The sequence below is a fragment of the Aedes albopictus genome, chromosome 2 (genome assembly GCF_035046485.1).
Source record: "Aedes albopictus strain Foshan chromosome 2, AalbF5, whole genome shotgun sequence".
Classification (NCBI taxonomy): Eukaryota; Metazoa; Arthropoda; class Insecta; order Diptera; family Culicidae; genus Aedes; species Aedes albopictus.
The window spans coordinates 326,150,542-326,175,778 of record NC_085137.1 but is presented as its reverse complement, the minus strand read 5'-3'; the positions used below and the strand labels follow the sequence as shown (position 1 = coordinate 326,175,778).

General features: G+C 38.3%; 1 long non-coding RNA gene across 1 annotated transcript in view; it reads left to right on the top strand.

Moving 5' to 3' along the window:
• The first annotated feature begins 4,915 nt into the window (after positions 1–4,915).
• Positions 4,916–25,237, top strand: part of LOC109399490 (uncharacterized) — a 128,382-nt gene continuing 108,060 nt past the window's right edge. Inside the window, exons 1-2 of the long non-coding RNA XR_009997836.1 lie at positions 4,916–5,069; positions 5,141–5,257. This is a non-coding gene — a long non-coding RNA (uncharacterized LOC109399490). The remainder of the gene's footprint in view (positions 5,070–5,140; positions 5,258–25,237) is intronic.

Sequence of the window (25,237 nt, the reverse complement as noted above, 5' to 3'; positions counted from 1 at the left end):
CCTAGTAGCATACATGTTCTGGAAAAGTATATACATACAACTCATACAGGGAATAGATAAAGTGATCGGGACAGGCAAAATGTTCACTTTTCAAGAAAATTTTCTGTGTGAAGAATTAGCTTAAGTTAAAATTCACAAATAAAAAGAAATTAAAAAAAAAAAGAAAATTTTCAGCTAGTTGTAACTTTTTGAACAAAGCATCAAATATTCTCAAATTTTTACTGACTGTAAGTAGATCAACTATTTGTGTATCAGTGGTCAAAATTTGGAAAGCATCAGGCTATTCTGCACGAAGTTATGAAAAGTCTAGAAAAAGATTTAATTAGCCGAAAGCTAACTTTGAGCTGTTATATCTTCGGATTCAATGAACCGAATGCAATGAAAATTTGACCATTTATGACTTTTATAATGAGTTATGAAAAACTTTTAACTTAACTTAAAATTCTCAACACGGAAGAAAATTATAATGATTAGATTATTTTTCTTATAAAGCACTAAATTATCCAAAACTTCAACATTTTTTCAAAGTTCAATATGCTAATTACAGTTTATTTACATTCCTTCTAATTAACTTGCATATACAGGGTGTTAGGTTCCTGAGTGCAAACTTTTTAAAGGGTGATAGAGGACCATAAATGGAGAAAAAAATTGTTCTACGCATATGGTCAAATCTCAACCGTTACGTAGTTATTGAACTTCCCATGTTTATGACTCTTTTTGCCTTAACTGACAATAACTTGAAAATGGTCAAACTTATCGAAGTTTTTTTTGCCCTTATTCGAAAGATTATTGAATTTTCTAACAAATGGCATCTTTAAATCGATTGGTTTAGTTAAATAACTAAGTTTTCTAGAGCAAAATAGCTAAAAATAGTGAATTTTTATTGGTTTTTGTCAATTATCTTTGAAAAATGCGTAATAAATTGAAATTCTTTCTTTGGCAAAGTTGTGACCCCTGTTACACACTACAATTCGTTCTTTGACACCAAACTTCTAGCTCTTATCGTTTTGTTGCAATTTTGATTTAAATGTGCGGCACAATGCGCAAAAAAGTGCTTTCCATGACAGTTGAAAATTTATGATCTGAAATGCGATGTTAAAATCAAAATTGCAACAAAACGATAAGAGATAGAAGTTTGGTGTCAAAGAACAAACTGTAGAGTGTAGCAGGAGCCACAACTTTGCCAAAGGAAGAATTTTAATTTATTACGCATGTTTCAAAGATAATTGACAAAAACTAATAAAAATTCACTATTTTTAGCTATTTTGCTCTAGAAAACTTAGTTATTTAACTAAACCAATCGGTTCCAAGATGCCATTTGTTAGAAAATTCAATAACCTTTTGAATAAGGGTAAAAAAACTTCGATAAGTTTGACCATTTTCAAGTTATTGCCAGTTAAGGCAATAAGAGTCATAAACATGGGAAGTTCAATAACTACGTAACGATTGAGATTTGACCATACGCGTAGAACAATTTTTTTCTCCATTTATGGTCCTCTATCACCCTTTAAAAAGTTTGCACTCAGGAACCTAACACCCTGTATATGTTTTGAAAGAAAGTAACAACATAGCCGGTAATAAATTGAAAAAGTAATGGGATGTATATTAAAAATATACAAATTTACTAAAAAACATGAAATAAATGAAATCGCTTTCACTTTTTCTTAATTAATAATTTCAATTTAAGTCAGGAAGAACCGCAGTTTCCACTTAGTCTTATGAATAAGCCTTCGGATCGCCAATCCGAAGACGGCGGGTTCGATTCCCGTTCGGGTCTGGAACTTTTCTTGACTTCCTGGGCCTATTTTATCATGGTCCTTGCATCACAATATAAGTATGTACACAAATTCAATTAGTAACTGCGGAAGTGCACAAAGAACACTAAGTTGAAGATAAGGCAGGCCAAGTTCACGTGAAAAGTAAGACCACAGTAAAGAAGAAGAAGAAGACGTAGAAAAGAGAACCGCATAAGAAACACCTTGAATCTCATAGAACTCCCAAAGAACTCTGGTCAACATCTCTTAAATACATGTAGAAATACTTCCATTACCTTCAACATCAACAGTCTTCTTAGGGAGTTTAACAAGTTTTTAGATGTGTAACAATTTCCCGTTGTTTTTTATCAGTTCAGGTGCAATACTGCCGTAATTCTGCAAAGTGACGTAAGCGCCATTCAAAATGTCGATATTTTTTGGTATATTATATATAATATCTGGTGTAAAAATAACACTGTGGTATGCATGCTGTATTAGATTGCAAGATCTAGTCGTAATCTATCATCTATGGAAAGAAACTTAGAGGATGAGCAAGAGTTTTATGCATAATAACCAAAAAATGGGCCAAAACTATCAATGTCGCTTACGTCACTTTGCAGAATTACGGCAGAATATCGCGTAAAATGCATCTTGGTCATGTCATTATCTGTATTTCCTGAATGTGGGCTGTGCTGAAGTTGAAGAGTCGGCGCTTGATCCTCAACATGCACTTTTTTTATAAACTGGCTCGAGGATCCTCCAGAAGTACCGTGAACAGTGAATCAAAATTCAACCATCGCGCAACAATAATGATAATGTCGCAACCTGTATTTGTTGTGACAATCCACCCAATGTGACATAAGTTTGTCCCAACTTGAAAATAATAGGATTAACATCGTACACCACGAGTTTGAAGATTTTTATGCCTTGCATTGCGATTTTCGAACGCTAGCTTCTAGTCGGTAAACACTACAACTCTGCTGAAGATCTATCATCAAACAGTATTGACTTTGGGTTAGTAATAACTAATTATTCACGAGTTGAAAAGTACGCAACAAATTCAGCTTCCGTTTTGTCTGCAACAAATATTTTCGAGATCATGTCATTATCTGTTACCATTAGGGATAAAGAAGAGTAATCGTTACGCCTTCTTTGTTGCTTGTTTTGTGCCTCTTTTGTCTGACAATTCTCTTTACTGACCGTGAATACGAGGTCCCAACTGTTCAACGACTTCAAATCGGCATATCGACCGCATAGAGCTATGGAAAATCATGGACGAAAAAGGCTTTCAAGGAAAGCTGACTATACTGATTAAAGCAACGACAGACCATGTGCAAAGCTGCGTAAGGGTTTCGGGTGAACTATCCAGTTCATTAGAATCTCGCCGGGGACTGCGACAAGGTGACGTACTCTCATGTCTAGGTACCGTAATCCGGGGTAACATTGATCAGAATTTTCTATCTTTCTTGAATAATTCTCTTGTAAAAGCAAACGTTACATGCTTTATATTTTTAAAACAAGTACTGACCCTCTGAGTATGTGTTAAGCTATTCGAAAAAGTATTGTAAAACTTAAAAACATGTTTAAATAGGTTTTTTAATCTAATTTTTGATTGTGTTGATTTGGGGTAACATTGATCATGTCAATGTTAAACGAAAGTTTATTATAGTCGAAGAATTTCAAAGAATCATCTCTGCGGTGAAAGTCTCTCAAATAAAGATAAATCAAATCAATCAATCATCTCTGCGTTAAACGCTACGCAGCAGGCCTGGCCGCTTTGACGCTTGTGTCATATCTTTGATAAGTTGCAAGCATCAATATTGACAAGAAAAATAATTGGGCGTAATCTAACCCGATTATTTTCCAGGATGCTTTCTTGTACTGGCTGCGTATGCGTTAGATTAGATTAGATTAGAAGGAACTGACAATTTCACAGTGAAAATGTATTTATGTACTGTATTCACTGTTTGTGGATGGAGAATGGAGTACAGTGAATACATTTTCACTGCGAGATTTTCAGTTTTCAATGAGAAAACTGCTTTTAATTTTTCAGTGATGACGATTATATCAGTGACGAATCCTTCAATCTTTACCATTTATAGACCTGATCATTGATTCTAAACGCTTCTGAATAGGTACTTGCATGCAAGTTGATAAGATGGTCATCGTTCGTCTCTAGAAATCAACGGTCACTCGTGTGGGTATCATCAGTCTGATAGCTCTGTCAAAGCAAATATCTCAGAGAGACGAACTTCATAATCTTTGTCATATGTGCGCTCACCAGTTTTCAGACCCAAACACAACCCACGGTGTGTCTGGTAGAACAAATTTATTACAAAAAAATGGGCATCGTTAATTTTTACGCTACGTGAAAGTTGACGCTACCAGCTTTCATTCAAGCCCAACATCGAAATATTCCATCGGGGGAACTTTTTCATACAAAAATTGGGTATGTTTGTTAAGTAGAAATAGGGATTAATTTGGAACCGTGCATTTTGTATGGGGAAAAACAGTATTCTGAAAAAGTTGTTCGGGATCCCTCGGTGGATTTTTTTGAGGGACCCTGCAAATGAAAGCTGAAAGCCTCTATTTTTGAATAGCGAAAAATTTGACGATGCCTATTTTTTTTGTTATAAACTTTTCCCATACACACGCCGTGAACCAGGCAGATACAACGGAGAGGTGACATAATATCATCAGACTACGCTTGCTCTCGTTGCAGGCTATTTTGATACGCGAGTCTGCTAGTTCGCTCGCGTACCCAAGCTTCTCCGTATATCATACGCATCAACCTTCTACGAAAGCTACGCTCTCCACATATCCACATGATCGAGAATGAGTGACCAGCAGCGCTCGACCACCACACGTGGCGATCAAAACAACAACAACGCTACTGCTTGGTGCTACCAATAGCTGATAGTGACCAGCCAAAATCCAACGAAACCTGAGAGCTCCTCTAGCCGCACCGAGAAAGAGGCAATTCTGCTCTCTTTCTCCTCAGCCAAACTGCGCCATCAACGAAAACGCAGGGGACCTCCCGGCCGGGGACCTCCGACCCCGGTACGCGTCGTCTCTCGTTTCACGATGGCTCTCGCTCTCGCGGACTCGGTCGATCCCGCCGAGGCTCCCCGCAGCAGCAGCAGCAACTGATCCAGCGAAGCTGCAAAATCACAACAAACTTTAATACGTTTCCTCTGTTTTGAAACTTTTAGTACGATTTTTGTCGTCACCGGGTTTATCACGCGCGCACATTTCGAGTGGCCTACGCCGTTCGCGGTTTCGAGCAGCTTTTTTGGAGAAGAGCAATACACGTGGGTCGGTTATCAAGAGCACTTGCGACATTTCTTTCGTTTGTGGATGTTTCTATAGTTTCTATTGCTTTTTAGGTTCTTCTGTGGCTTAGTGAAGTGACCGCAAACGAAGTGATAAGTGTCCACCAGGATTAAGATCTGAATAGTTGAAAATCGTGTCTACAGGGAAGCCGCCGAATGCTAGAAATTCCCGTAAGTTGATCGATGTTCTGAAGTGATTTCATGGTTTGTTGAAGCCGTTGATTGATAGCACCGCTAACACAGGGTCACAGTGAATACAATTCCGCAAATCAAGTGCCGCTTGTCTTCGCTTACACATGTCAATTGTTTCCAGTTGTTGAGTGTCGTACAGTCTGTTGTGTGTTATTGAAAATGGGAAAACTTCGCAAATGCGACGATAGACCGACGCCGACGGATGGATGGACGGACGGACGGACGACGATTTGATTATGCTGCCATGGGGGTCATGTGTTCAGTAAAGTGCATTATCATTGAGAATCGGCGTTTGTCGCGCCGCATCGTGCTGGCGGCGACGACACGGTTGTGATTGGATGAGAATTCGCGCTTTGTTTGGCAGCTTGTTTCTTGGCAAACAATTAGCATTGACAGTGTGTGAGTTGACGACGGGACGGGACGGAACGGTGTTACATCTCTGAGAGCAGCATCATCGGCGATGGCGACGACGACGACAGAGGGCCAGCCGGTCATCTGGTTGGACGAATGAATGCCACCACCTGTCTCGGGGCTGATGCCTCTATGAACAGCTGAGTGCGGTTTATTGCGCGAGAATTGATGCATTGATGCAACCAGCCACTCAATGGACCTTCGATTGGGATGCAATCAAGGAATCTACTGTTTAGAATAAGCCGGACAGCGTAATGAAAAGGTTGATTGCCGCAGGCGTAAGCAGCAGGATGTATAAGAACTATTCAAATATAAATCGATTTTTCCCAAGATTTTTCCCCATTCTGTTTTCAGCATTATTTAGAATTACAGGCGTACCTCGATAGTACGTACCCTCGTTAGTGCGTACCCTCGATAGTACGTACATTTTGCCTCGATAGTACGTACACCAAAATTAAGTTAATTTTTAATCTACAAAAATGAGTTCGAATCATTAGTAGACGTGTAGCAGAGACTCAGATACTATGAATTTGTGTTATGCAGACTACTATAACACGGATTTTCATTAAACAGTTTTAAAATGTAGCGAAATGGAAGGCATTAACGAATACGTTTGACGTCATGTTTGCAGTATTCTTCGCTTTACAGATGTATTTTCTGCCAGTCATAATATCTGGCATCATTATCCTCAGCTTAGTGGTGTATGAGCACTTGCACAGGTATTAACTGAACGCTTTTTTTACCAATAGAACGTGGCAATAAAATAAAAAGGCACATGATGGTTCTATTTTGTGTGGTAATACAAAAAAAACTAAATTTCTCGGCGAAGAATGCTCTCTAAAACATAAATCAAACTTATCAAGTTACTTATCCAAACCATTGATATCAGTTCACTTACTTGTTATTTTTTATTTCGTTTTCCATCAATTTACTTTATTTTTGATAGTTTTCCATGAGATTGGAAACTTAAACAACTTTGAGTACCGTAGGGCACTGCAAACCGCGGTTGCTAAGGAAAATGTTCTTAGTTTTTGACGTTTCGTGGCTTTGTTGTTTACGATTCGGATTTTAAAAAATCGTCGTGGAGCGGATCTGGTGTGATGGTTAGAACACTTGACTATCACGCCGAGGACCTGGGATCGAATCCTACTCCCGACAAACTCGCAAAAATGTGAGTTCTTCCTTCGGAAGGGAAGTAAAACGTGGGTCCCGAGATGAACTAGCCTAGGGCTAAAAATCTCGTTAATACAGATAAAAAAAAATCGTCAGTTCTCGGATTAAAAAAAAAAAATCACCAGCTTATCATGAGTGGTTGGATTTAATTCAAAATGTGGGCTATGCGTGCGTGTGCTGTTTTATAACTTGATGGTGGCATGGTGCAGCATGGTGGCTCACCTTATGGAGTTCCTTCTGCGATTCCACAAGAATTCTATCCGGGACTCCCCTCGTGGTTTGTCCACAAATTTGTTCCAGAGCTTTCTACTGGGATTCCGTAAGCTCTTAATGAGATTCTTTCGGAAGTTTATTCAGAATTCTATCGGAATTTCCTTCTGCGGTTCTATTTTTACTTTTTTCTGAGATTCCTTAAGAGTTCCCGTCTTGAGTTCCATCAAAAGCTCTTGCCATGATTGTTCCAGGAAGTTCCCCGAGATTTTTGAGGATTTCTGTAGAACATAGCTTCCCAACCTTCGCTTCACGACCCCCCAACCGCTTGCAGGCACGCTTCGATTGTTTTACGAAAAGCGTAGTGACGACAGACTGGGGGGTCGCGAGAGCCAAGGTTGGGAACCGTGGCTGTAGAAATTAATTCCGAGATTCCTTCCTCCTTCTAGGATTACCTCAGTAATTTTTCCTGAAGCTCTTCGAAGTATTCTTTCCATGGTTTCTCCATAGACTTATTCTAGAATCTCTCTAGGATTTATGTGATTCTTCAGGGCGATATTACTAGGTTGCTTTTTCCTGTTTTCATTCAAGGAAATCCTACAGGAACTACATAAGGAACTCCATAAACAAAATACTCCAAAAAATTCATAATAAACTCCAGGAGGATTTTCATTACAAACATCTGAAAGAATTCCAGAAGGGTCTGCAGGAATTACTGACGGAGCTCTTGGCAGAAACCAAAAAACAGTCTCTAGATGATTCCTGGAAAAAGTTCTCGATGAAATCCCGGAATCAGTTCCTGAAAGAATTCCTAGAAAAAGCTCTAAGAGGAATCCCGGAAGAAGTTCCTGAAAAGTAATTCCTGACAGTCATCCAGAAGAAATACCCGGAGGAATCCCATAAGGAATTTCCGAAAGAATCCTGGAAAAATCCCAGAAAGATTACCTGGTGAATTATTGTAGGAGTCCCAGAAGGAATACTTGAATCAGAAGTAGCTCCCGAAAAAAAAAAAACGGGAGAAGTTCCTGGACGGATCTCGGAGAAGTTTTTTGAGGAAAACTGAATGAAGTTCTTGTCAGGGGGAAGGGTTTCAGAAGAAATTCCTGAAGAATTCCCAGAAGATACTCCGGAAGAATATCGTATGAAATTCCAGGAATAAATCCTTACGGATTGTTGCAAGCAGTTTTTGAAGAAATCTCGGTAAGAATTTCTGATACCATTTCCGAAAGAACTCTAAGAGAAATTCTGGGTGAAGTTTCTAGAATTTCCAGAAATACCATCTGGAAGTCCGGAAGTCCAAAAAAATCCAGAGACACCCTAAAAGAAACTATTCGGAGAATCACGGATGAAATTCCTGGAGGATTCCGGGGACTTCTTGAGAAATTCTGGAAGAAGTTCGAAAACGTCAAAAAGTTAAAAAAAAATCTTTAGCAACCGCGGCTTGCATTACCCTATAGGCTGTACTAATTCAATTGTTTCGCTTTCTCACTTGCTTTAGGGATTTCTTCAAGTTTCAAGTTTCTTTCTGTTTCGAAATTTCTCTAGATGCTGGTTCCGAGATTTCTCCAGGAATTCTTCCTGGGATTCCTTAGGGATTCTTCCAGGAGTTTTTTCTGCGATTCCTAATGAGATTCCAGGGTCTCCTTCAGAGATTTCTCCAGAGATTCCTTCCGAAACTTCATTAAGAATTTCTTCTGTAATACTTTCAGGACTTCAAGATTTCTTCAGAAATTTCTTCCAGAATACCTTCAGGAATTTCGTTCCGGGATTTCTCCATGAATTCATTCCAAGATCCCGTCAGACATTCATTTCGAGATTCCTAAAGGAATTCTTCCTAAGATTCATCAAGTAATTTTTCCTTGAATTCCTCCAAGAGTTCCGGGATTCCTCCAAGAGCTCCGGGATACCTCTAGGAATCCCCTCTCGTAAAAAAATAAACTTTTGGAGGAGTCCTAGAAGGAGCAATGTTCAGAAGATTTTGAAAATATCACGGCAATAAATATTGCAGGAGAAAATACAAGATATAACTGATCTAGATCAATTTAATTATATCTAGACCAGTTGGGATGGTTCTAAAAGATAACTCAAATAAAATCAATATAAGTTCCCAGAGACGAGATGCCTCCACAAAGCATCCCCAGAGCATAAGAAGATTTTTCCAATAAGGATAGGATCCTAAACAAGCAAAATTACGTATTTAATAAACGGACCCTTAGGCCACATGTAATTTTTTGGCAATCCTGACGTTCTAGAAATAACATTCTTTGATTTGAAAATGAAATTTGAAATAAAAAATTGTGATTCGATAGTACGTACGTTTCGACAGTACGTACGTTTCGATAGTACGTACACTAAACGAAGCGGTGGTGTACGTACTATCGAGGTATGCCTGTATATGGCCAATGCAAATGCTTTTTTTTTAATTTATTCAGAATTTATTGAAAACTTAGCATTTAACTTTCTATGAATAAATTTTAGCTATTGACAACATAAAGCTTTATTGTGGAAAACAACTATTGAAAGTGGTGTTAGGGGGCGCCCATAAATGACGTAGCTTTTTTAAGTGATTTTAAATACCCCGTAGCATTTCGCCACGAATTCAGATATCCCCCTCTATAAACGACGTAGCTTGTTCAACACCCCCCCCCCTCATCAAAATTTTCATGTAGAAAAAACTCGAACTTAGCTCTGATTTCAATTTTCACTTGTATAATAAAAGAAAACATTGCCGACTACCAGGTTCAGATCGCCGACTTCAAGACCATATGTGCAACCAGTGGAGATTATCACAAAGCTAATGATTCAATTAACCATCCATCGTTCTAATTGATGCCGAAGAACAAGAAATTGGTGCTCTCAATACCATATTAGTCTAGATGCTCTTCCGAAGATATTAGTTTGCTCACTAATAAATCTATTGAAAATATCAAATTGATTTCATTGAAATAAAATTTTCCACGATATTCGAAGGACCCTGCAGGAGTTTCTTCTAAAATTCTTACAGCAGTTCATTTTGGAATTTCTCAAGCTTTTGAGATTCCCATTTTTGAGAATGTCTCCCTTTTTAGTTCTTCCAGCACTTCCTTCTGGGATTTCTCCATTAATTTTCTTTGGGATTCTATTAGAGAATTCCTCCTTAATGTATTCCTTCAAGGGTTTCTTCAAAGATTCCTCCAATAATTCATTCCGGAATTCCTTCTAAGATTTCACAAAAGCTCCTTCTGAGATTTCTCCATCAGTTTTTTTTTCTAAAGTTTTTCTAAAAGTTTATCCATGGTTTCCTTCAGGAGTTTTTTCAAGGTTGTATTCTCCTCTCTTCCACCAGCAGTTTCTTTGGACATCCGGACAGAAATTTTAACCGGAACTTCTTTTGAGATTCCATCAGAACTTCTTTCTGTGTTTCCTAAAGAAGTTCCTTTCGGGATTCCTCTAGGAGTTCCTTCTTGATTTCCTTCAGGAATTGACACAGATATCCATTCCAAGATCTCGGCAGGTAGCCCCACCGGCATTCTTTCAAAACCCTCCTCACGCAAATCTGACAGGAAAAGGCCTACTTTCCCACACCAAATTAACAGTGCTGTAATGGTTCATTACAGCACTGATTTGCGTTGCGTAATGAACCATTACAGCACTGTTTTCAGTTTTGATCAACTTCTTGATGCTTTCTGGACGCAGATTTGAAAATTTGTGACAATTGCACAGTAAAACCTGCTATGATCAGATTTTCTTAAACATGGCTATGGGCATCAGTATGCAGTTTGATGAAAAAGTTTTTTAAAAACTATCATCAAGCGGTAATTTATGAACTTGCAAAAAACGTTGTACGCAACTCGGTGCAGAACTTGATTTTTACAGCACTCGTCGTAATTATCCAACTCGGCAAGCCTCGTTGGATAAATGTACGACTCGTGCTGTAAAAATCTTAATTCTGCACCTTGTTGCGTAAACTACTAGTATGCCACTCGTTGCAAAAATCAACTTTTTGCAACTCGTTACATAAATGACTATTTTTGCAATTACGTGGCATAAGATTGCATTTTTAAATCGCCCAAACTGTGCCGAAACGGCCTACTTTTCTTCACTAGCTCAAGAGAGCCGAATAGTAGTACTTTTCGCAAGTTTTCCGAAACACTAATGTTTTTCCGTGGTCTTATGCGGATGCGGTGACTGCTTCTATGTCTTTTCGACACATCTAATCTGAATAGAAGCGATTACAATTCAGCCAAACAGACGTAGAGTCAGCAAACAACGCTTGTTGACGACGCGACTCCGAGTACTTGTGACACTTATGAACACAGCCTACCTGATTGAAAAAATAACGCTTGTGCGGATGCTCACACGTGGTTTTTCTTGAGACATGTCGGGATAGTCAGAAATCGGCACCAACATTTCAAAAGGGCGTAACTGCTTTTGCAACCAATGCCTTCTCACAGAGCTGTGGGTCGTATTTCATTAATCCCACGCAATTACCATCCATTAATCGAACGAGGAGGATTTTATCTTTCTATTTGTGCTAGTGGATTGCTCGAGAGGGATGGGTTACGCTCCACAGCTTTGTGAGAAGGCATTGGTTGTAAATGCAGTTACGCCCTTTTGAAATGTTGGTGCTGAAATGATCGTACTCAAGGGTATTTTGTCATAATTGCAAAAAATGTTGTATGCAACTCGTTGCAAAACTCGTTTTTTTCAGCACTCGTCGTATTTATCCAACTCGGCAAGCCTCGTTGGATAAATGTACAACTCGTGCTGAAAAAATCATCATTTTGCAACTTGTTGCATAAATAACTATTTCAAGTGAGTTGTAGAATGAAAAATCATTTTTTTTTCTATTCAACATTTTGACAAGTCTCCGTCGCAACGGTGCCGTTTTCACATCGGTTTGGGTTTCAATTGAATCCATCTAAAAACTCAAAATGCACGTTTGCTACTTTTTAAGGGTAGCAAATGCAGTAAAATGTGCATAGCATATGTTGAGTTTCCTTGGTTTTTACACTATTTAATCGAGTTATAACAGAGGAATTCATTTCATGTTTACGCTAGCGCTACCATCACGCAACTTGACAATCTGGATGTTCAAAAGATTCAATCAAAGATGAAAGCGACGAACCTCAGAATTAAGCAACCACACACCATCAAACTAACTGTCGATTGTTCGATTGTTGACTACTAATGATACCTGATACTGCCCCAAGCACCTGTTAGAATACGAGCGTGTTGTAGCTCTCGACGCGAGCCCCACGAGATTCATCGGTCGCCACCGCGATCCTCGTCCATTTCGTCGTACCAACAATGGTTGCAAGTGGTAGATCTCCCTATTTGATGCACACGCGCTCGCTCGCGAAGTATTGCATTGCAAATGACCGTAATCAGTTCAGCTGGTGCATATCTGGCATCTCTGCACTTCATCATTCTACGTCCGCTGGGACTGCACCCCAACTGAGCTGTAGAATCGTATAATCTTCCGCGTTCTCCCAACAGACAGAGGCCAGAAAGGAGCGGGACTACCTGCGGCTTTTATGAATGATCCAGTTTGAGTCCACCCAATGATGGTCGTTCGGTTGGATTCTTTGTCAATCGTGAAGGTTGCTTGTATCAATTGGATCGTTGGAACGAGAATTATTGTCGACTGATCTGGTTTCCTATGCACATCAGAACTTGCTGTCAAGAAGAAGCCTGGTAATCTTACCAGTTTTTTTACTTGATCTCCCACGTTTTGATTGAAATGTGACAAACTGGTTTGCCAGGCGAGAGGATGAATAGGATTGGGTCTAATTATAATTGAATAAAAATGCAATCATTCATCCAGAGTTACAGAGAGTGTCAACAGGGATCAGTTTCAGGCTTAAGCTCCGAGTTCTTGGAAACGGTGTTTGTGGGATGAACTAGTTTCAGGAAAAAGGTGAGTGACGGGTTCGGTGTTCCTATGGGTACCGCTTGTATCTAATAATCTTCGTTGTACGAAAAATTATCACCCCCTTCATTCCTCATATTTGTAATGGTATCTGTTGCCAATGTCAATCATGATTGCCGGCCGATTCAGGATGTTTTCGTAATAGAATGATTAGGGTAATTTGCCAATTGTAGCACGGCTAAAAACTCGCACACTCTATGCATTTCTTATGGGGTGAGCAATAATTGGCGAATTTTTAGCCGTGCAACAATTGGCAAATTACCCTAATTGATTTGTCTTCATTTTAGAGACTTTCAGCCCTTGTCTGGTTCGTCTCTTTTTGTAATAGAAATACTTTTAATTCCTTTATCATGGAATACCATCGTACCTGGAAAGCAGTGTACGATTGAAAAGAAAATGTGAAATACTCTCATTTTATGACTGTGGAAGCGCTCATTGAAAACTGAGGGGCAGGCTCGGTCTCAGTTGAAATGTAATACCCGAAAGAAGATGAACAATTGCTTTTTCATTTTATCTCTTCCAAATACACTTCAATTGTTCAAAAATGTATGATCTCTGTCGCAATTCCGTGTGTGTTCCCCATGTTTTCACAAGCATCTAAATATTACGACATTGATTCTTCATTAGGGCCTAACTGACATTTTCGATTTCGTTTCATCGATCCTCTCTTTGTGTTATTATGGAAAGTGTATTAAGTTTTCCAAAGATTTTTTGGATGAAATGCGAAAACGACGACTACAACTTGCTTTAGAAACAAAAAGAATAATGATTTTGTTTGTTTTGATCAAGTTCTTAGCGAAAGAGAGAGAGTCGACGAAAAGAAATCGATCAAGTCAGTAAGGCCCTTAAGAAAAATCATTGTCGATTTGTATTGAGACTCTACACTTTCTGAATATGTTTGTTCTTTCGGCAGTTCCAACATACAACTTATTAGCTTTTGGTCGCTTGACGTTCTTGTGGTGGCCGATCAGTTACCTCTTACGGCAGGCTTGTCCACACTGAATGCCCGAAAATTTTGCTTTTAGATTTAAACCATCAAAATCATTATGAATGTGAAATCTTTCCATCTAAGCTGATAGAAGGATGTTGACTAGGATGTTGAAATATCTAAAATGTCATTTCAAACTGTCAAAAAACCACGCAAAGAGATTTTAACATTTTTATAGTGTACAGGGTACGTCAGGTAAAAATGCGAAAATTTAAGAGAGCTGTCACAGGCTGCATTATAGGTATATATGATTATTATTTCATAACAATGTATCAGTCAATGCCTATATTCTAGCAATACAAAATTTAAAAAAAAGCAAATAGGTATATTTGATTTTTAACTTGTGATAATGTAAGCCGGAAAAGGACAGGTACTCAAAGATTGTTTGTTGAATAACAAATGCAATTGAAGTCGGTATAACTTTTTATTCAGTATGTATACTCTTCAATGTGGTAATGATAGTTTAACAAGAAAGTATCACATTATATGAGTTATTTACCGAACTACAAATGATTGAAAATTGACTCAATCTCACCCCTTAGAGGAGGTGAAAATGGGTCAAACTATTCAACGTCGCCTATCTATGAATAAAAGTAAATTTGAATGATTTTTTTTTATTTTTGTATTAACAAGGTTTTTAGCCCTAGGCTAGTTCATCTCGGGACCCACGTTTTTACTTCCCTTCCGAAGGTAGAATCCACATTTTTGTGAGTTTGTCGAGAGTGGGATTCGATCCCAGGTCCTCGGCGTGATAGTCAGGTGATTTAACCACCACACCAGGTCCGCTCCCAATTTGAATGATCATATATAGTAAAATTACTTAAAATACAATGTAACCATGACGAATAAAAACTTATGAAATGTTAAAAGATTATTAATCTACCTAAACGGGCTAATACAATCGAAAAAATGATAAAATAACGTTTGTTTGTTGTATTGCCATTTTTGGCCACCATAATGATCCTATGGGGTCTCCAGTTAGCCTAGTGGTTATGGCTATGCATCGCCAATGCAGACGGCGGGTTCGATTCCCGTTCCAGTCGGGAAAATTTTCTCGACTCCCTGGGCATAGTGTATCATTGTACTTGTCTCACAATATACAAACTCATGCAATGGCAGGCAAAGAAAGCACTTCAGTTAATAACTGTGGAAGTGCTCAAAGAACACTAAGTAAAAGTAAGGCAGGGCAAGTCCCAGTGGGACGTATGCATAAGAAATGTTTAACCAGACCCTACGTTATAAACTTTTATGTATATGATTATTGGCCTCTATGTTGCCAAAGCAAATCACTCAAGGTAGAGGGTCGTTCAAATATTATGTTACACATTATTTAACATTTTTAGACCCTCCCGCGACAATATTTAAACGGATTTTTTTATAAGTTCTGTATGAGCCGTAGCACAACAGTAGACCTCTCCTTCTTTCTTAAGCTTTTTATGTATTTTATGAATGATCCCTATATGGCACACTAAATTCATAAAATTGAAGAATCTTTATTGAGTATGTAATATGCAATCTCGTATGCCGCAGTTCGACGTTCGTTCGCTTTCCGACATTGTGCTTTGTTACCGGTTTTATAGCCCCGGTATTTCCGGAATCCCACTACCGTCTGGTAGTTTCACGAAATTCCTTCAAATTTCAAATGAAGATATGGTAAACATGGTACCATTCTAACGTCAAATGGGGACTGGATAACAAGTTGAATTTTTAGTTATGGTTATGTGCACTCGATTTCTTGCTTGACCCCATCTCACCCTCATTCTTAATATTTAGACGAAGGGTCTAAAATATTGAATTTTTGAATAAAAAGTGAACTGACAGCCAGCTTTTTTCGTTCCATCAACCAGGTAATGCCTGTACTTAACCACTTATTGTAAGGTAAGGTGTACTTAACCAAATCTATTGTAAGGTACTTGTGTGTAACATTATGAACAGGAGATTTTTCAGGGTGGTTTACTACTAGTTTCATCATATAAGTTTAGCCACAGCCCTGGGCTGAAAATTTCGTTGATAAAGATAATCATAATAATAATTATAAACGATATTTGATGAGATACCGTAAAATGGGGTGTTAAGGAACGGAAAATTTTTTCGTCCCTATTAATTTATGGGTTCAACTTCTTAAAACTTTCAGGAAAAGCAGTCCGATCATTGTCTTGCTGCCTGCTACGCATATAAATAAATAACAAAATCTGACGATTTTTTGGAGAAATTGAAGATATTTAACAAAATGTGCGAATTTTTGGAAAATATGAAAATGGGGTGTTAACGACGCGTAGTGCGTCATCAGCATCATTGAAATCTCGCTCGAAATTTCAAAGTGATAAAACTCAGTTACCAAAGCGCAAATTCGGATGAAAATGTATCATCCCATATGCTCACTCGTGGTGAGTGTGATGATACTTTTTCTACTGCGTGACTGCAAAATTTCCCGTTTTTTATCACTTCAAAAACGCGAGGCAAACAATCATTGAAAATTAAAAAGTCAATGATTCCTATGAAAATTCTGTGATGCACCAAGTCACCTTAAGGAATTTAAGGGAATGAATGTAAAAGTTCTTATATTTCAAAGAAAGATTAAAATTGATTAATTGTAAACAGTGACTGTAATATTTCTTGAACATCACCGAAAAACATTATCATAGTCCTGAAGGTGCAGGGTCAATTTCATTGTAATCTACCTTTGAAATAAACACTTGTTTCAAAATTCTGCCACTAGGTGGCGTTTACCGGGTTTTTTCGTCATTTTTCGACTTTTTTTTTGGGTTTTTCGGCTTGGCAAAACTAGTGTCGCTCCCCCCGATAACTTAGAAAGTTGGTGTCTTTGGAAAAGTTGATCAGAATGACCTAAACTTACATAAAAATAAATACTTGTTTCGCAATTCTGCCACTAGGCGGCGCTAGTGAACATTCAAATTTTAGAAATCTTATAGCTCAGAGTCCTGATAACTTAGAAAGTTGGTGTCTTCAGCAAAGTTGATCAGTATGACATAAACTTACATAAAAATAAACACTTGTTTTCAAATTCTGCCACTAGAAGGCGCTAGTAAACTTTCAAATTTTTGAATTCTCATAGCTCAGAGTCCTGATAACTTAGGAAGTTGGTGTCTTCTGCAAAGTTGATCAGTATGGCATAAACTTACATAAAAATAAACACTTGTTTCGCAATTCTTTAATTTTTTAATTCTTTTAATTCGTCTAGTTGTCTAGTAGTTTCAATTGGCATACTCTTAAAAGTTCCACGGAGGATTCCTTTCGAGTCCGACTGACATCGAGGTATACAATTTAGAAAATGTGCATGCTGCCCAGGGGCAGAATTTCACACCAAGTATATCATCAATGAAGAATACAGTCTCTCCAAGATTCTGAATTCTGAGCTATGATATTTTCAAAATTTGCGTGTTAACTGGTGCCACCTAGAGGCAGAATTCTGACACAAGTGTCACATTTTGTGCAAGTCTATGTCATACTGATCAACTTTGCCGAAGACACCATCTTCCTAAGTTATCAGGATTCTGAGCCATATTTTTTTTTAAATTTGCAAGTTGTGCCGCCTAGTGGCAGAATTGCGAAACACGGTTTCCGTTTTATGTAAGTCTATGTCATACTGGTCAATTTTGGTGAAGACACCAACTTTCTAAGTTGTCAGGATTTCTAAATTATCAGGACACTAAGCTATCATATTTCTAAAATTTGCAAGTTCACTAGCGCCGCCTAGTGACAGAATTTCGAATCAAGTGCCCCGTATTATGCAAACCTCTGTCATACTGATAAATTTTGACGGAGACACCAACTTTCTAAGTTATCAGCATTCGGAGCTATGAGATTTTCAAAATTTGAAAGTTTACTAGTGCCGCCTAGTGGCAAAATTCCGGAACAAGGGCCTCGTTTCAGGTAAATCGATGTCATACTGATCAATGTTGCTGAAGACATCAACTTTCTAAATTATCAGAATTCTGAGCTATGAGATTTCTGAAATTTACGAGTTCATTAGCACCGCCTAGTGACAGAATACCGAAACAAGGGTCCGGTTTTATTTATGTCAATGTCATACTGATCAATTTTGCCGAAGACGCCATCTTTCTAAGCTATCAGAATTCGGAGCTACGATTTCTCTAAAATTTGCAATTTTACTAGCGCCGACTAGTTTCAGAATTCCGAATCATGGGTCCTGTTTTGTATAACTCTTTGGCATACTGATCAACATTGCCGAAGACACAACCTTTTAAATTATCTGGATTCTGAGCTACGAGATTCCTAAAATTTCCATGTTCACTAAAGCTGCCTAGCGTCAGAATTTTAAATCATATGTCCTGTTTTATGTGAGTTTCTGTCATACTGATCATCTTTGCCGAAGACACCAACTTTCTAAGTTATCGGGATTCTGAGATATGAGGTTTTGAAAATTTACTTGCTCACTAGCGCCGCCCAGTGGAGGAATTTCGAACTTCGCAACTCATCGTCAGTAAGTTATTGGCGTACCCAACACTATCCTTTCAAATTATCAGGATCTTGAGCTGTCGCATATCGTAACGTTTGCTTGACAACCTGATAAGGTTCCTGTAGTGCAATTTAGCATCAAACTGTTAATGGTCCCTCTAGCGGCCAAGTTGCCAACTAATCATATGAACCACAGTTCTAAATGGTATATCTTATCAAGCCCTAAAACTTTGCCGAAGAAAGTATTGTGCAAACTCTTAACACACTCGAGATAATAGGCCACACCTCCAAAAAGCCGAAATCCCATAAGCTCTTAGTCTCCTATTAAGCGGATTCCTATTCCTATTGCGCCCCCCGACTAGTGATCTTATAATAGTCTCTACTGTGATTGGGCCCAATCGTACCTAATTACTTTATTTCCAGGATGCTTTTTCGTACTGACTGCGTTTGTATTAGATTAGATTAGATGAAGTATTGCATTGCGATTTTCTATGTCTTACTGCGAGTTGGTAAACATTGAATAACTATTGAAGAACCGCCTACAAAAATATTTAATTTTGTGTGTATAATTATTGACTGCCCACAAAAGAATATTCTACTTACGAAATGATCCTGTACCTATGGAGAATCAAACTAATCATCTAATTCCCATACCCGAGCAAAGTTTCATAACAATCGGATAACATACTGTGTTATCTGATATCAAAAATATTTAACTAAATTTGTTCTCATTTTGGCTGAATAAGCAGGCAACATAACAAGCATGATAACAACCAAGTATACTCATGATATCATTAGAATATCTCATTATGTTATCATCAAAAGCACCCTGATAACAAATTCTGTAATTAAGGACAAGATATTTGGAGTACATAGCTCAAATTTTCTAGAGCACCGTTTTATTGAACCGTTGAACGGATATGGCTGAAAATGCATCACGATGATTACTCAGTGGTTGTCAACAGCGTGATGCATTTTCATCAAAATCCGATCAACGGTTCTAAAAAACGGTGCTCTAGAAAATTTGGGCTATGTACTCCAAATACCTTGTCCTTAAATCAATTTTATCCAATTGAAAACTCATTTTGTTATCAGAATGATATTTGCAATGATCACTGATAATTTACTTCCGTTGTTGTTGTCGTCGATAACGACAGATAACGTAACATGAATTATCAAGTTGATAACACAAAATTGTAAAATGAGTTCTGGAGCGAACACAAGTTATCGCTTTATTACTTATCAGTTATTGTACTTTGCTCGGGTACTTTCACAGAGTTCTTACATCCAAAAGGTATAATTTGTGATGTGATCGTTTTGTTTGAAGACATTTTTTTTTGCGGTTATCCAAAATATCCAATTAATTAAAACAATTATGACCAATCTGCATCGTATGCTTCATAACATTGTCTAGTAGGAGGCCCGCCAAACTTGTGCATTTTATTTGCCTAATTATAACCGCAATCCTCGTAATTGCCTTCGATTAGCAACATGTCGTACATCAAATGGAGCATGGTTGCGGCAACGCTCCACATTGATCAGAAAGCATGGTTGTTGATTGAGTACGCACAGGCACCTAACCCGACGGCAATCGATGCCTCACCCGCACCTACCTCCTGTGAGGTGCCAGAAAAGGTCGTACAACTTACACATCGTCTCCAAAGTCTCGCAAGTCGCAAGGTAAAAACCTAAACTAACATAGACGCATGGCCTCGGGGACTCATCATCATAAGTGACGTGCTATCAGCGTAATCAGTAGCAACACCACCAACCATTGCTACCAGTGTTACCGGGCTGCTGAGAAGGCTCAACCTCAAGACCGACCCGCAGTCCTAAGCTCTGCGCTGCATTCCGTCCTTCGTTTTTACCGGTATCGGAGCAGCTCAATGCTCAACAAATGCTCTTCATCAATCGACGACGCGGCAGTAGGCCAAAGTCATTAAACTCTCCGGCCTAAGCCCGAAGAGAAAAGATCTATGGGTTTTGGATAATGGTATGCGATATGTATTTTCTATGAAGTTAGGTGTGAAACAGTGCAGTCTGAGCTGTGTTAAATGTAAACATAAATTTAAAAAAATGTTTGGTTGCTCAACAACGCAACTATCACAAATTGGATAATACATTTTCGAAGTGATTTTTAAGTAGTGTTACAAATATCAAATATTGTTTTCAATCGGAGATAGTGTTCTTTGAGAGGAAATTCTTTGTGAAATTTACATGGGTGTTTTCTGTAGTTGTCCTGAAGACATGATTCTTCCCGGGAATCCAGCAAGTCTTCTTTCCGAGTTTCCATACAAGATTCCATCCAAGATTCTTACAGAGATTCCTCCAAGAATTCCTAGAGTTTCCGCTTCGGATTTCATGCAGTGATTATTCCTGTAATTCCTACAGGAATTCTTCGTGGGATTCCTCCCAACGCTTCCACAGAGATTCCTTTAGAATTTTCTCCTACGATTTCTAGAGGTACTCCTTCCAAGGTTTCTACAGAAATTTCTTGTTAGTTTTTTAGCCCTTTGGAGCCGGAGGGGTCATATATGACCCCAACATAGAAACAGCTGTATAAATTCAGTCCTCCATTGGGAAAAATAGGAATATTTGTATTAGGGACTTCATTGATAACCTAGAACATCCTGAACACCATGAAATTTGGAAAAACGAAATAATTGACATACCAGTTGTTTTAAAAGCTGAACTTGAATGTTGATTACGTTTACGATGTTCTAGGTGCTGCAAACTGTCCTATAGTGAAGTCCTTTAAATCTACAAGAATAGTTTTATGTATTTTCGCCACAAATAATAGCATTGCATATCCTACCGGAATCCTCAAAGCTCTGGACATCTACAATATCATTTATAGACACTATAGGGATATTCCAGGTCAGTCAAACCATTTTGGAGTTCAGAACATCAGGTCTACACTCGTAACAGTAGCCATATCTGTTATACTGAGTAACGTTGCATAATCAACCGCAATTACTGAAGCAATCTGAAGTTAACTAGCTTCTTATAAACCTTTGGGACATTCAGAGTCGTTAAACTGTTCTATAGTGAAGTCCTCCAAATCTACAATAATAACTTCATGTGTTTTCGCCATAAATAACACAGCGTAACAAAAAATAACTTTTTGTCTGTCTCAAGAGCAAACATATGTGTCTCCGAAGGATTTTGGGCCGCTGAATCCAAATCCGGGCTCAGATTTGCTCTAACACGTCACACTTTTGAGCTATATCTCAATTTATAGGGCAAAATATGCGATTTTGGGCTTTTTTGACTGCAAACCATTAACCTTGGAAATATTTTTTTAAGCAATCAAAAGGTTAACTGGTTAATTAACATCTAAACTAACGACTCATGCAAAATATTTCGTTTTACCAAATTGAATTTGATAGTTTTAAGCGATTTATGTTAGGTACGATATTTCCCATACAAGTCACCCTCCAAAAGTTGCATGCAAGTTTTCATACTAACATAAAATGCTTAAATCTATCAAATTTGATTAGGTAAAACGAAATATTTAGCATGAGTCGTTAATTTAGATGTTAATTGACCAATTAACCTTTTCATTGCTTAAAAAAAATATTTCCAAGCTTAATGGCTTGCAGTCAAAAAAGCCCAAAATCGCATATTTTGCCCTATAGATTGAGGTATAGCTCAAAATTGTGACGTGTTAGAACAAATCTGAGCCCGGATTCGGATTCAGCGGCCCAAAAACCTTCGGAGACACATAAGTTTGCTCTTGAGACAAAAAAATGTTGCGCTGTGTAATAGTATGGCATAGTCTGCTGGGATCGCGAAGCTCTTGAATTCTCAAATGAAATTTAGAGATACGACAGGGATATTCCTGGTCATCTAAACTACCTAGGAGTTTAGAACTTCAGGTCTATACAAGTAGCAGTACCCATATCTGTTGCTTATTATAAATATTTGGGACATTCAGAGTTGTCCAAACTATACAATCTAAAAGAATAACTTTATGTGTTTCACCATAAATAATATCATAGCATCAGTTCTGTCCCGGCTGTCGTTGAATACAGGCGGAGGCAATTTTGCTCTCTGTCTATCGTCGCTTTTTTCCTATCAGCTTGTGCTGACTAGGTAGTAAATCTCGAACGCTTTGTATCCCGTTTGTTTACATTTATGCAACTTGGCGATTGTGCGATGTGTGAGATTGTGAACTCCTGGTCCTTCAATTTCTACCGAATCAAAAGTAAGCGATCTCGTACAACCGCCAACGGGGTGTCATCTCCATCATCGAACTCTGGTTCTGTGTACACCATTTTCCATGACTTGGCAATGGAATCAGCCGGTACCTCGTCCCAAAGCTTCAGCTACCCAAAACATAGCATCCTTGATGATGATTTTCTTCTCCATTTCATAAAATTCTCCCCCTTGACGTCCAAGAAGCTCGCCCATAAGCTTTCGCTTGTAGTTGGACTTAATCATCTGGATTACGTTTTGGTCCATCGGTTGCAACAAGGCTGTTGTGTTTGGTGGCAAGAAGATCGTAGAGAACCCTCCATCTGCAGTTCTCAGGTCGTCGGCGCTGCAATGTGCGGAACAGTTCAAAGTGAGTGTGCATCGGATGGAAACAGTTACAAAACAGCACAGGACAGGTAACTGTTTATCAAGTTCCAGTCGCAAGCGGCATTGATGGAAAAGAAAGTGGAGCCGAAAATGTTCACCTACTCCAACAGCAGCTGTTTGGAAGTGCGTATGTTTGTTGCAGGCATCAATGTTCGCTACGTTAGGGTGTTCGATCACCCGCCAGAGGTGAGCGACGACACTTTGACGCTGGAGACGGGGAAGTTCGGAACAACGGTGCAACGTGTAGTTAGGGAGAAACACCGGTGTTTACCGGTGTACCGGTGTTCACATCGATGTCAAGAAAGATTATTGAGGTATTGAGCGGAAAAGGTAGAATATTTTATGAAGGCCTGAAAAACACTAGCTTTGCATGCCACACAATAGGACACCGGAAGGATTGTTATCTTGAGCATCGGTCGCGGAACAACCACAAGACACCTTCGGAAAACACTACACTTTCGAATGCCGGGGTTGTGACAGTAAAACTTGTTGTCGAAGAGCGGGTTTCTTCGGACATAACAGAGGATAACATAATAGAAATTCTGGAAGATGACGCTATCGAAGAAACAACAGATGATACAACAGAAGTGGATCAGGTGCAACCGGACGTTTGTGAAGCTGAATCTGATGATTTAGAGGAACAAACAGAACAGAACAGAAGGTTGACTTGAAGGTAGCAGGACAGGAGAGCGACGAAGCAATGGGAAACCCACCGGCTAACCAGCGACGTGCTCAATTCGCAGCTTCCCATTCAAGCTCTGGTTCTGGAACAAGTTCGCGCCCAAGGAAGAAATGTACGCGAATACAATATCACTATAAACACTTTTTTGAATTACAGTGGCGTTTCGGTTTTATCACTAGTCGTTTTAATCACTACTCGCCTAAATTCACGGTTTTCTATTCGATTTTATCACGATTTTCGTTTCGTTTTTATCACACTTGTTGTAAACATTCCGAAATTAACATAAAACCAATACAACATTGTCCAGTCCATCAAAACTTAAACAAAATGTGAACTACGACTCATATATTTTGCAGCTGAACGATTTTGAATAATAAATTTGCATTTTTTTCTCGTTTCACCAAATTCACGGTTTCGTTTATATCACGGTAAAATTTTTTTTGATCGTGATAAAACCGAAAAACCACTGTATTTGAATAACAGATTTCAAATGTATTAACTACGAATTTATGTTCTGTCGAGTTTTTCATTTAACAAGCGAGCCATTTATATAAACGAAATGGATAAAAAAATCCGGAATGTATTTCAGAGACACTAGGGGATTTTTCCAGGTCAGCCAAACTATCTTTGAGCTCAGCTATATCTGACATCCTGGGTAACGTTTCATAACACAGCGAAACAAAATTTAACTATTCGTCTATCTCAAGAGAAAGCTTCTATGTCTCCGACTGATTTTGGGCCGCTGAATCCGAATTTGAGCTCAGATTTGCTCCAGCACGTCACAATTTTGAACTATACCCAAATTTATAGGGCAAAATATGCCAATTTGGACTTTTTCGACTGCAAGTCAAAATATTTTTTCAGCAATCAAAGGGTAAATTGGTCAATGAAAATCTAAATTAACGTCTCATGTAAAAAAAATCGTTTTACAAAATAGAATTTGATAGTTTTAAGTGATTTATGTTAGGTAAGTTATTTCCTATACAAGTCACCCTCCAAAAGTTGCATGCAAGTTTACTTACTAACATGAAATGCCAACTAACATAAAATGCTAACAATAAAAATTTGATTTGGTAAAACGAAATATTTAGCATGTGTCGTTCATTTAGTCGTTAATAGGACAGATCGGTGAAGTACTAGATTTGTAGTAATGAGCTGAATTTTAGTATGGTGAGAAGGTCAATTCTCCGTTTCTGCAATGAAATGGTGCAAAAAGCGTGGGTATTATGATTCCTTGCCTAATTTAATGCTGTTTGAGCAAAACTTTGGGCAACAGTGTTGTTATTTTCTCGATTTCTTGCAACATAAACAACATAGTTATCCAAAGTTTTGCTCCAACAGCATCAAATTAGGCAAGGAATCATAATACCCACGCTTTTTGCACCATTTCATTGCAGAAACGGAGAATTGACCTTCTCACCATACTAAAATTCAGCTCATTACTACAAATCTAGTACTACACCGAACGTGCCCTATTGACCAATTTACCATTTGATTGCTTAAAAAATATTTCCATTAAGCATGAAAAATGCAGTCAAAAAAGCCTAAAATCGCATATTT